The following is a 10,697-nucleotide window of genomic DNA, read 5'->3' as shown; positions in this document are numbered from 1 at the left end:
TTGAAAAGCCAGAAGATGCTCAGTTGTCAGATGACACTAATAATTGAATATGTCCTAGTTTATGCCCGTAACCATGAGACCCTAGGATATAATCGTGATAAGCAGGTCAATATCAACATGTAGTACTACACATCAATGTCAAGCTACCAAATCTTTGTAGAATGAAATGTTTAGCAAAATAATTAAAGTTGTTTATGTTAAAATAGAACAAATGATTAATTAGGTCACTGTGACCCACAACTTCAATTTCACAAATTCATGATTTGCAAGCAAACAATGCAGAACAAAATCATTTTTATATTTAGTATTAATTAATTAGACCTTTTAATAATAAAACATCAATTTTCACCCTTTGACCTTTGACCCCAAAAATTGTCATGAGAGCCCAGAAACAATTGAATGTACTGAATAGCATATGACCCTTCGCTATTTTCATGCATTATATAACGGACCAAAGTGATACCCCTGCTTTAGTTACGTGTATTTACTCGATTCCCCGATATACAATGCATTTCCATTATGACAAAAAACAGTTATATTAAAAAAAATCACTTTTATTGATATTATTTCCTTCTATGACAGACATATCAGAGGTAAAAGTATCTGCAAAGAAAAATATCAATAAAAACAAAAACGAGAAAACCTCGCTTTCCTAGTGTCCAGAGAAACCTTATGATTCGTGGGCCTTCATCGTTCATTGTCAGGCTCGATATACTGTTTTAACTAATAAAAGGAACTTGGAACGGTTACAGCAAGTACGTCTGGGCTCAAATCGACCACAGGTCGGAAGAACAAAGCAACTGCTTGTTTCTGAAAATGTTTCTTAGGGGGGGGGGGGGGGGTCACCAGGGCAGCGTTCCGTCAAATATTGTGAGAAATAAAATTCGCGTGAAATGATGAGTGTGACTAACCCAATGAACCAAGGTAGACGTTGTGGCGACAGTATTCATACAAACTGAATAAACGATTGTCTTAACCTGACAGTTAATGACCTGGACGGGATTACGCATGTCCGACATTGGGTCTCCGCGCGTGACTCCCAGGGCACTTGTAGTCTCAGAAACGGACTGTGGAACACAATTAATCGTATAAAAACGCAGATCGCAGGTTCGGTCGAAGAATTTGCCTCGGGAATTGGGATAAGAGGTAGTGCAATTTAAATCTGTTTGATATACACGTATTTTTTATACTTAAAAGTAAATAGTATGACGATATTAGAAAAATAAACTTTTTAAATTAAAGGCATTACAATTTCTAAGTTAAGATTCCCAACGCAATCTTAGAATCGAAAAAGTATATACCATCTATGTATTATCCAAGAAATCATTTAGAGCGCGAGACCGAGATTTTTGAATGAACAGAAAAGAATAGAAAGAATGTTGACCAGTTTTAAATAAAACTAATGACTAATGTAGCGTTAGAACGCATTATAACAACCTTAAGTATACTAAACGCAGGCTTTAGTTACCTGGTTATGTTGAACCCTCGGACCTTCATATCTCTTCGGCATCGGGCAACCTTGATCAACTCACACACTGACTTAATGCTAAGCAAACAAATGTCTATTAAAAAAAATAATTTAGTTAGTAGCCTTAAAAGAAAGTGGTGTATAGATGAAGATTTGGCGGGAATCCAGCTTCCAGCATGTTCTCAACATTCTTCATGATTTATATAACGGATATATATTACAAGTTCGCTTCGCAAATCTAAACAAATTCCCTGCACGTCAACAAGTCATTCTAAAACCTTCCAGGAACAATCAGGCGTTTTCAAATAATACAAAATACATCTGCTGTGTCTGTTGAAACGTGTCACTGGAGGAAAGAAGGTATAATGAGAACTGAATTTAACCAAAAGTGTACAGGAATTTTAAGACATGGTGAAGGAAGAAATCCCCTGCACGAAATCGTCCAATCAAATGGAAATAATGTAGACATTGAGCGGAGAAGCAAGGTGACAAATTCAAATGACGATAAAAATATGGATCATCTACTGAAGTAGCAAAAACAATCCGTAAAAATTCGAGATGAGACATTAAATTCTGTTTCCCGATTCGTTATAGGTTACATGACTTGTATATGAGATAGCCACTCCGTATCTGAGACAAGAAGCAGCTGGTGATATTATACAAACAGACAGAGAGATTTTACACATAAAAATACCGCATATTTCCAATTCCTGGACGTGTTAAGTGGCCATCGGTATCCACGACTCCTGTCTTGGTTTGTGAGTAAGCTGGGTTGTTTACATGCAAAGATTGAAGATACGGAACGGACCTGGAAAAATACAGATATACCGCTTTTATCCGAGATTTGAAATAAGCAAGCGATATAAAAATCTAAGTTTATGTTGTAAAGTAGTATATTTACTTTATTTAAAGGAAAATATAAACTAAACGAGAACGCCAAAGGCTCACGACTACACGAAATGCAAATTATAAATAAGATAGAAAAGATATATCTAAAAAAAATAACAATCGACAGACTACATGCGCCATAAATATCTTTTTGCTCTGATAACTTGGTCACATAACATAACATTGTTGGCATACTGCCATTCTTTAGTATGAGAAGAGGTATGCAGTCGTTTGTATATCTGTCAGTATAAAAGACGTCATTATTTACTATAAAATTTCATTCTTCCTTTATCAGTACCCAATTCACCCTCCCACTTTGGATCGTGGTATTATTCACACTCTAGCCCTCTCATAATTATAGGACTAGTTTCTTAGAAACTAAAAATTCAACCAAAAAAGTCGCATTATAACTAGAAGTTAGGGATATTATGGTTCTGGATGCTAAAAATATATCATTTTATTTAACGAAAAGTAGTCAATTCATCGTAAATGAGGCCATTTTATCTTTTAGTCTTGATTTTAGTCATATAACATAACATTTCGTCATTCTTATTTTAAATGACACATTTAAGAGATATGCAGCCGATTGCAGTTTTTTGCTGTTCTTTTTTTCTGAAAAGTAACTAATTCATCGTAAATGTGAACATTTTTGACCGAAATATTGAGAAACGTTTCATATGATTATGTCGAAAACACAGTACCTTAACTATAAAATTGCATCCCTTTAGCACACACAGTTCGAGCATGATTCAACAACCTATCTTCAAATGATAGTGATTGTCGACTAAATTAAAAAGCAATGTAGCCTCTCTTTCAATCGCAAAGAGGATGCAGACGACAGTGCGCGAGCTTCAGCGCGTGTCGAATAACCTCTAAACCGGAAATAATTGACAGGCCAGCCCACAGTTTGTGATAGATAACACGGAGATGACACGACCATCTAAGTAACACTACTTTTTATGAAACAATATACACGTGGTGCCGAGAATTCTGACAATGACACCTGATGAATTGGTTGATAACGTGCTTTATTGTAACATGGTTTGAAATATATTGGAATATACAAGACAGAAAACAGCAAGTAAGGTATCATACAAAACCGGAATACAGGGATCCATTACTGTGGTATAAATGACATTTGAATGGAAACGTCTGTCTTTCCTAAACTCCGACCCTGTGCTTCGTTACCACCCACAAAGCTGCTATCGATCTCCATTCCAAGTAACAAATACTTATTTTTGTATCAATAGTATCAATTACTGCTTTAGTTTAAAAAAATAAAGGAATAATTAAATTTGCTTTATCGAAGCATGCTTTTTTAATACATTGTATAGCACAATAAATAATATAACTAACAACCATTTCCGAATGAAACTATAAAACAAAAATGATAAGACGCAATTGTATGTGTCGCCTGCTCTACTGTCAATGAATTTTACATATGACAACATGCATTAAAAATTCCGATCTACGTTTCACAAAGGAGATTATGTGTATTTCACAATACACTGTATTTCCATTGAAAATATGAAAACGAAATACCAAACATGAAAACAAAACGTTACAAGATAAAATGTGCAATGCTTTCAACATTGCATGTCACAATAAAACATTAAGCTAAATTTTGTCAATGTAGATTTGCAGTTTGTCCAGAATTTACCAAATGTAAAACCTTAGCGTTGATTTCATTTTATGTCGGCCCTGAGTTAAGGGCGTTAGATTTGTACCTGCTGTACCTATTCCATAATCGTAAAAGGCGACTAAATTTATGAAATTTTCTCTTCTTCCTAACTAATTTTCTTTTTCCTAACGTGTCCCCGCCTTACTTTTGACCTTCTGTTGCGAGTTCGCCTTTGTGATGTAGGCTCTGGATTCTGTCCACTGGCCGACACACACCAAAGCCTATAAAATGCTCCTGCTTAAAGGAACATTAAGCTCAGCATATAGAGAGTATATAGACTGGTTCGACGGTTGTTAGTATGGCGTGGCCGGGTGGGGTGTGTTGCTGGGTGACTTCGGCGGCATCCTTCAGTGATATAACACTATAAAAAAGACAAGAGTTCCACTATACAAGATGACAAAACACGAATGCACCACAGTCTTCTAAAGCACACACCCGCACTTCATACACGCAACACATCGCATACATGGAAGGCCGTCCTCATATGACCCCGGCTGTTAATAGGACGTTCATAAAAAGCTCCTTCTTTAATCTAAATTCGCTTTTTTCTACCAAGAGTCGCGTGCTGCTGTTTACCAATTTGTGAGAAATCAGCACGTCTAGGCTTTATGATCCGTTTCAACATTGAAACAAAATGTGCCATGTTTTTTGGGGTTTTATATATATATATATTATATCTTAATAGTTGAAAACATTGCCAAATAGTGAGAATACGTTTTGTAGTCTATGAAGATATATATCGAACGGATAGAGTCGAAGTCTAAGGTAGTTGATTCTCCTGATTACCGGCGTAAGGTTAGGCCAAAGTATCTGTTTCTCTCAGACCGTCATTACATCCAAAGTCTATATTGACCACATGACCACAATTCGTAAGGAATCGCCATCATTAGGACGCGACCACGACAGTATTACTCGTTTGTTCAGATCGTATCCCTTTGCTTTCAATGTCCAGAAAACGTAATCAAATGACTTCAGCAAATGTTACGTTAGCCCGCAGACATTTGCTCATCGATTGCAAGTTAATGAGTAGTAAATCAGCGTCGGTAACCATTCCCCGAGAATTATACAAATTTGTCTTGATTTAGTTAAAGGTGGAGCGATAAAATGTAAAGGTTGTATATCTCTGTTTTTCCGGCAGGTAAACGCAATCGATTCTGGGAACATGGTGAGGCCATTTTTCAAGGCAATTTACTTGTCTATTTCTTTGTACTAACAAACGGCATGCAAGTTTTTGTAAGGAGGTGGATGCTGTCTAAATTGTTGCGAAGAGCTTCCGGGCACATTTAACGCTTCTATCAGAATATTTGCTGTAGTAATATAATTGGTCGGTGTAGCAGCCATTTTGTGGAATTGCCCAGTGGACATGAATTGTCTATTTACTTTGATTAATTCGCTTCATGCGCTACATTCTCACAGGGTTAGGACTGTTTGTCCATGAATGAAGCAAAATGCCTCATAGAATATCCTCGACACGATCATAATATTAATATGTCTGTATACGGGCCCGATTAAACTTCCAAATGGACCTTTTTAGGGGTCTTGTTCTTATTGGCAATTCATATTGCTTCCTAACAATAACACATGACGATGTTCTGTAGAAAGCAAGTTTTTCTACATCTCCTTACTTATTTCCCCCGCACAGCATCAGTTGCGCTAAGAGTTTTTTGTAACTTCAACAAGAAATCTCAGGTAAGACAGGTCTTGAAACGTGGCCCAAACTCGTACCGTCTAGTCACATAGAAAGAGCACTGACAAATCTCGGAAATTACCAATGCAAGTTTATAACTAATCTGCCGATATAGCTGCCAACTATCTCTCTATGTCTCAAAATATGATTGTAAGTGAATTTTGTGAGGATGTGGAATAGTATACGCTATCACATCTTGTTATAAGTGTATACTATTATTAGACTTTAGTAAAAGCACTGCGATTATTCATTTCTATCACTTGTGGAGACAAAAAACAATGATGACATACTCAATATTTGAAGAATGTAAAAACGAAGCACTAGAATGGAAATAAAAAGACAATATATATTTCAGCTTTGCAATGGAAGAAGTAGATTTATTTTCCATGTTTGCGTCTGAAATATGGCACAAAATTTCTTTATCTTATTGTCTTATCGTAATTTACTACAACTCTTACATTATGTAAAATCAAATATTTTGTGTATATCAGTTATATGGCTACAGTATATCTGCACACAAATATATTGTTAAAACACTTATTCAATAATATTTCAGTTCAAATTGATTTTTAACTGCTAGTTGCAGTGCTAATTCGCACATTCGCAATAATACTAACAATAAAAACTAATTGATATTAGCACAGTCACATTTTACAGCAAATTTCTGGAAAGATAAGCGCAAAAATGATACCGCTAAATGTTTGCGTTATCAGTATTAGATATAACAAATGCCGATGTATAGCAAAATTACTACCATACTTCATATTCCATCAAACTAGATCAAAAAATGTTATCAAGGAATATATTCATTGTCTCAGAAGTGTAAGTGTTCTCCTGTATGAAACACAACCGCCATACATACAATTCTACGTCTTAGCGTTGCCATTATCACGTTTTTAAGTAATAAAAGTTTTAAAAATAAAAATTCAAACGAACAAGTCGAAATTAAAATCTCGCAATTTCTTTACGGTATTAAGACAACATTTGAAAACTCGACACGGCATTGTATTATAGCCCTTTCCCCTTTCAAGCACTAGCGAAGTCGGAAGTCCCTCTCTCGGTCCGACTATACCAATAATATCAAGACCATATTGATTGCGCCGTGACATGCAGTGCTCTTTGTTGAAAAGAATCGTTGAAGAGCCAGACCGTATCTTATTGGAACAAGGAGTGATCGCCTAGGGCTAGAGTTTCTTATAGACGCGCCAAACTGAAATCACTTTTTTGATATCGACATTTGCAAATGGAAATATAGCAGAAAATAGTTAATGCTAGATTATCTTTTCCAAACAAAATCTTATCAAATGACAATGCTTCCATGCTTTATATCTTGGTAAATAAAATTATTGTCTGATAAGTTCAAGCTTCAAAGAGAAAATCTAATGTTGTAGACATTGTTCGTAATTCACAAACCAGACAAGCAAATTGCTGTATATATTGTGACTGGAGAGGAAACCGTAAAAGATTTTTTTTCACGCTTGTTTGGTTTGGTTTTATCTTGCCTAACACCCTAACAACACTATAGGTCATTCAGCTGCACGGTCTGTCCTTTAGGCGATGTGATGACTGGTGTTGCTTTTGGACTGCGGTATGTTTGTGTTGTGTCTTCTTGTGATAAGACACTTACACATATTAGAGTGCTACTTAGATTGATGTCAAAGACAACGAACAGTGTTCTCCACTCGGTCAAACAAGTCTGCCAACATCAAAACTGGCCTTCTTAACTATTAAACTGCTGAGCGCTAACAAGGAATAAGTATATCCAGATTAGAGAACTTAGCCCTCAACACAAAAGCTGAAGGTGGGGTAATGGCAATGTATGGCAATGCTGATATTAGCATAAGGAAAAATGAAGTACGGACAAAAGAGAAAAGGTGCACAGTTCTGTCGCATCTATGATCATATATCATAGGGAGTAGCAGATTCCATTCTTACACATGTAGATAATGAGTTTAGATGTCAAGGTTTTAGTCAGGAAAATAAAAACGGATTAACATATATTACAAGTATAGATTGGAGAAGCACACTTTTAATTATTAAAAAAGGACGATAATGCCTATGTCAAATGTAAATCAATTTCGAAGGCAGTATTAGTTTCATAAGATCCCAAATTTACCTCTAGATAAGTGGTATTATTCTATGGGACATGCCGGTTCTTATTGACATCAATGCATAATGGCAAGATTAAGATAATATATATAAAATGCATTTTTTGTCTCTGTTGTCGCCTTCGCGAGATTCGGATTGTTCCTACGCTTTGTGACTTTGCTAAAACCGATTGAGTTTGGTCAATGTTTGTATGTCGATTCCTATCCATATTACGCCAAGGTGTGTCACGGCGATGACACCAACAGTAGACTGTTAAAGACAGCCAAACAGCCAAAGACAAGCACGTATTTGTCTCAGAGCATTGTACATGTGTTTTGTCACGGGAAAAAAAATTTGATTCCTCTTCTCCATCACATTTCTCTAGGACATTATCCGACCTTCAAGTCTTTTTTCGTCAAAAGCTTTTTGAAAATATCAATGACATATGGTTACATTCCCAGCACGACCTTATCAAACACACAAAACAGCTTCTGGATTGACTGCCAACTTTTGAAACTAATGTAGCTCGAACAACAATGGAGAGGAATCCCGAAGGAAGAATTTCATCCCGTCACAATCCATTTAAATGGCTTAAACGGAAATAATTGAAAATTGTTAGTCAAATGAAAAAAGAGACATCATTGATGTTGCGTGGTAGACAGCGTGTCTTGGTCACGAAGTGATCACGTGGTTGCACATGTCGTGCGTGTGTATTCGCCACGTTGCATGCCGATAGACATGCGCGCTATGACATTCATAGTCACTAATATTGATAGCCTAACAGAATGCCTACAGCTAGGTATACAACACCAATTAGACATGCGATAGTATGTGGATGGTAATTGACCTTTAGATTTTGTTTCTTATTTCTATTTGATCGTTATCTATTTTTTTTATTTATTTACATAAACGTGAATCTATTTTATTTTCTTTCATTTTATTTTTTATCTTGTTTAATTACCCATGCATGAAAATTATTATTTTATGACTAATGTCAAGTTAATGATCGTTAGATTATATATTTTTAAATATTATTCACCATCTTCACGTATGCAGAATGAAGCACTTACAAAACGTGTATAACACCACCTCACACGTACATTTGTATACACACCACCTCACTCACGTCGTACTAAGCCTGAATGGGAAAAGATGCAGCATCATAAACTTGAATTTGTATCAGAGATTGGCATTTTAAAGAGGAGAACAAAAAAGAAACAGTATTCAGTCACAATTACAGTCATCTGTTTTTATTTGGTTTTCCCACAGAACTTTTACACTTATCCTACAATTCACTTGCATTGCACTTTATTCAAATCCGACCGCTAGTGAAGACAAAACACAGATACTTTGGGATGCTTAAAGATATATTGTTATTATATTCCAAACGGAACAATTGTGTCAAGTTATGATATTATTTAAAAGACATAGCCATTGGATTTTTTTTATTCTTTTTACATAATATATATCATATACGTTATCAAAAAGTCTGCATAGATTCGACACTGAACAATGTGAAAAAAGGGAAATGCTTATGAACTGAAATATCCTTTCCAAAAATGATTTTTGAATACTCTAGAATGTAAAACACAAATTAAAATAAACCTTTATATCGCTAATGGGCCTACAAAAATGTTCCGTACGGGACAGAAGACGCTTACTTTTAAGTAGCATGATGTTCTATTAAAGATGCTCCACCGCCGACAGAGCATAAATGATATTCATCATTCGAACAATAATTGGTGTTTAATCGTGTATATTTATGCCTAATTAACACAAAAATAATATGAAATAATTTATTTCGCCTTTGGTGCATGCGCAATCAGTACTTCATTTCATATAGAATATAGTGCCACGGAATTTTTTCGGGATGCAATTAATTATTTTTGATATTTTTAACTTGAAGTAAAATTAGAAGCTCAAACTTTTCAATGGTGGTAATGGTGTAAAGTAAGTAACTTTTGTAACAGAAGAAAAATACTAAATCGTCTGCTTCTGTTTTTGATAGTGAAAAAATACCATTTGTCAGCGGTGGAGCAACTTTAAATGGTGTTTTTTTAACTATAGATAATACTCTCACCTGGTCACCCTTATTGAAATTGAACGGTATGTACGTTATACAGATCGTTATGTGTTAGTATATCTTTGTGGATCATTTCTTCTACAGTAAAATGGAATGGTTTCAATATTAGCCGACTCTACAAACCACTGAAAAACTGCGTGCAATACTGAAAGTACGACGCCTCAAATAAATATACAGGGAAAGTGCATCATAAAACTCCAATCAACTGTTTCCTAGAAATGTACTGGTATTTTTACCCTACTGCCTGAAACATGCTATGCTGATAATACATACGTTCCTTTTCCAGTATCGCTACTTTAGGTAATTCAATACTTCAGTTTACATAAGCACGGGAATTAAGTCAGCTGCACGCGTCTAGGTGTGAATGGTTCTATAACCGTTTCCAGAACGGGACGCCATACTGCACCTATAAAGACAACAATTGATTTTACGTAGTGGGATAACGTTAAATCGAGTTTATGAAGAATTATTTTCTGAAAGTACAGTATGAAATTTCCCTCCAGCGCCATGTTGTATTATAGGTGTACCGCAGTTAATATGTCGCTTGCCTCAGAATGGCGAGGTGATGATTTTTGTACGGTATATCTAGATCGAGTTTCAAATAAGAAGGACACTACCCACACTGATTGTACAGTTGTATTATACATTTTATTAACATGGATATTTCCCTCATTGAGACATCTATGCAGGTCAGTTACCATTATTTCTAAGGTATAATGTCTTTACAACAGTAAAACTCATTAATAAGCATACATCAGTGAGTAAAGCTAATAAAGATCCCGACCGCTGTAGTTACCGTTGT

At 35.5% G+C, this 10,697-nt stretch overlaps 1 long non-coding RNA gene across 1 annotated transcript in view; it reads right to left on the bottom strand.

Moving 5' to 3' along the window:
* Positions 1 to 3,640: 3,640 nt before the first annotated feature.
* LOC138334987 (uncharacterized) overlaps positions 3,641 to 10,697 on the bottom strand; it is a 19,172-nt gene continuing 12,115 nt past the window's right edge. Inside the window, exons 2-3 of the long non-coding RNA XR_011210218.1 lie at positions 10,169 to 10,301; positions 3,641 to 4,398 (exon numbers count right to left, since the gene is read on the bottom strand). This is a non-coding gene — a long non-coding RNA (uncharacterized lncRNA). The remainder of the gene's footprint in view (positions 4,399 to 10,168; positions 10,302 to 10,697) is intronic.

This window comes from Argopecten irradians, chromosome 1 (assembly GCF_041381155.1).
Source record: "Argopecten irradians isolate NY chromosome 1, Ai_NY, whole genome shotgun sequence".
Lineage (NCBI taxonomy): Eukaryota > Metazoa > Mollusca > Bivalvia > Pectinida > Pectinidae > Argopecten > Argopecten irradians.
The sequence above is the reverse complement of the archived record's forward strand: the minus strand, read 5'-3'. Positions and strand labels throughout refer to the sequence as shown.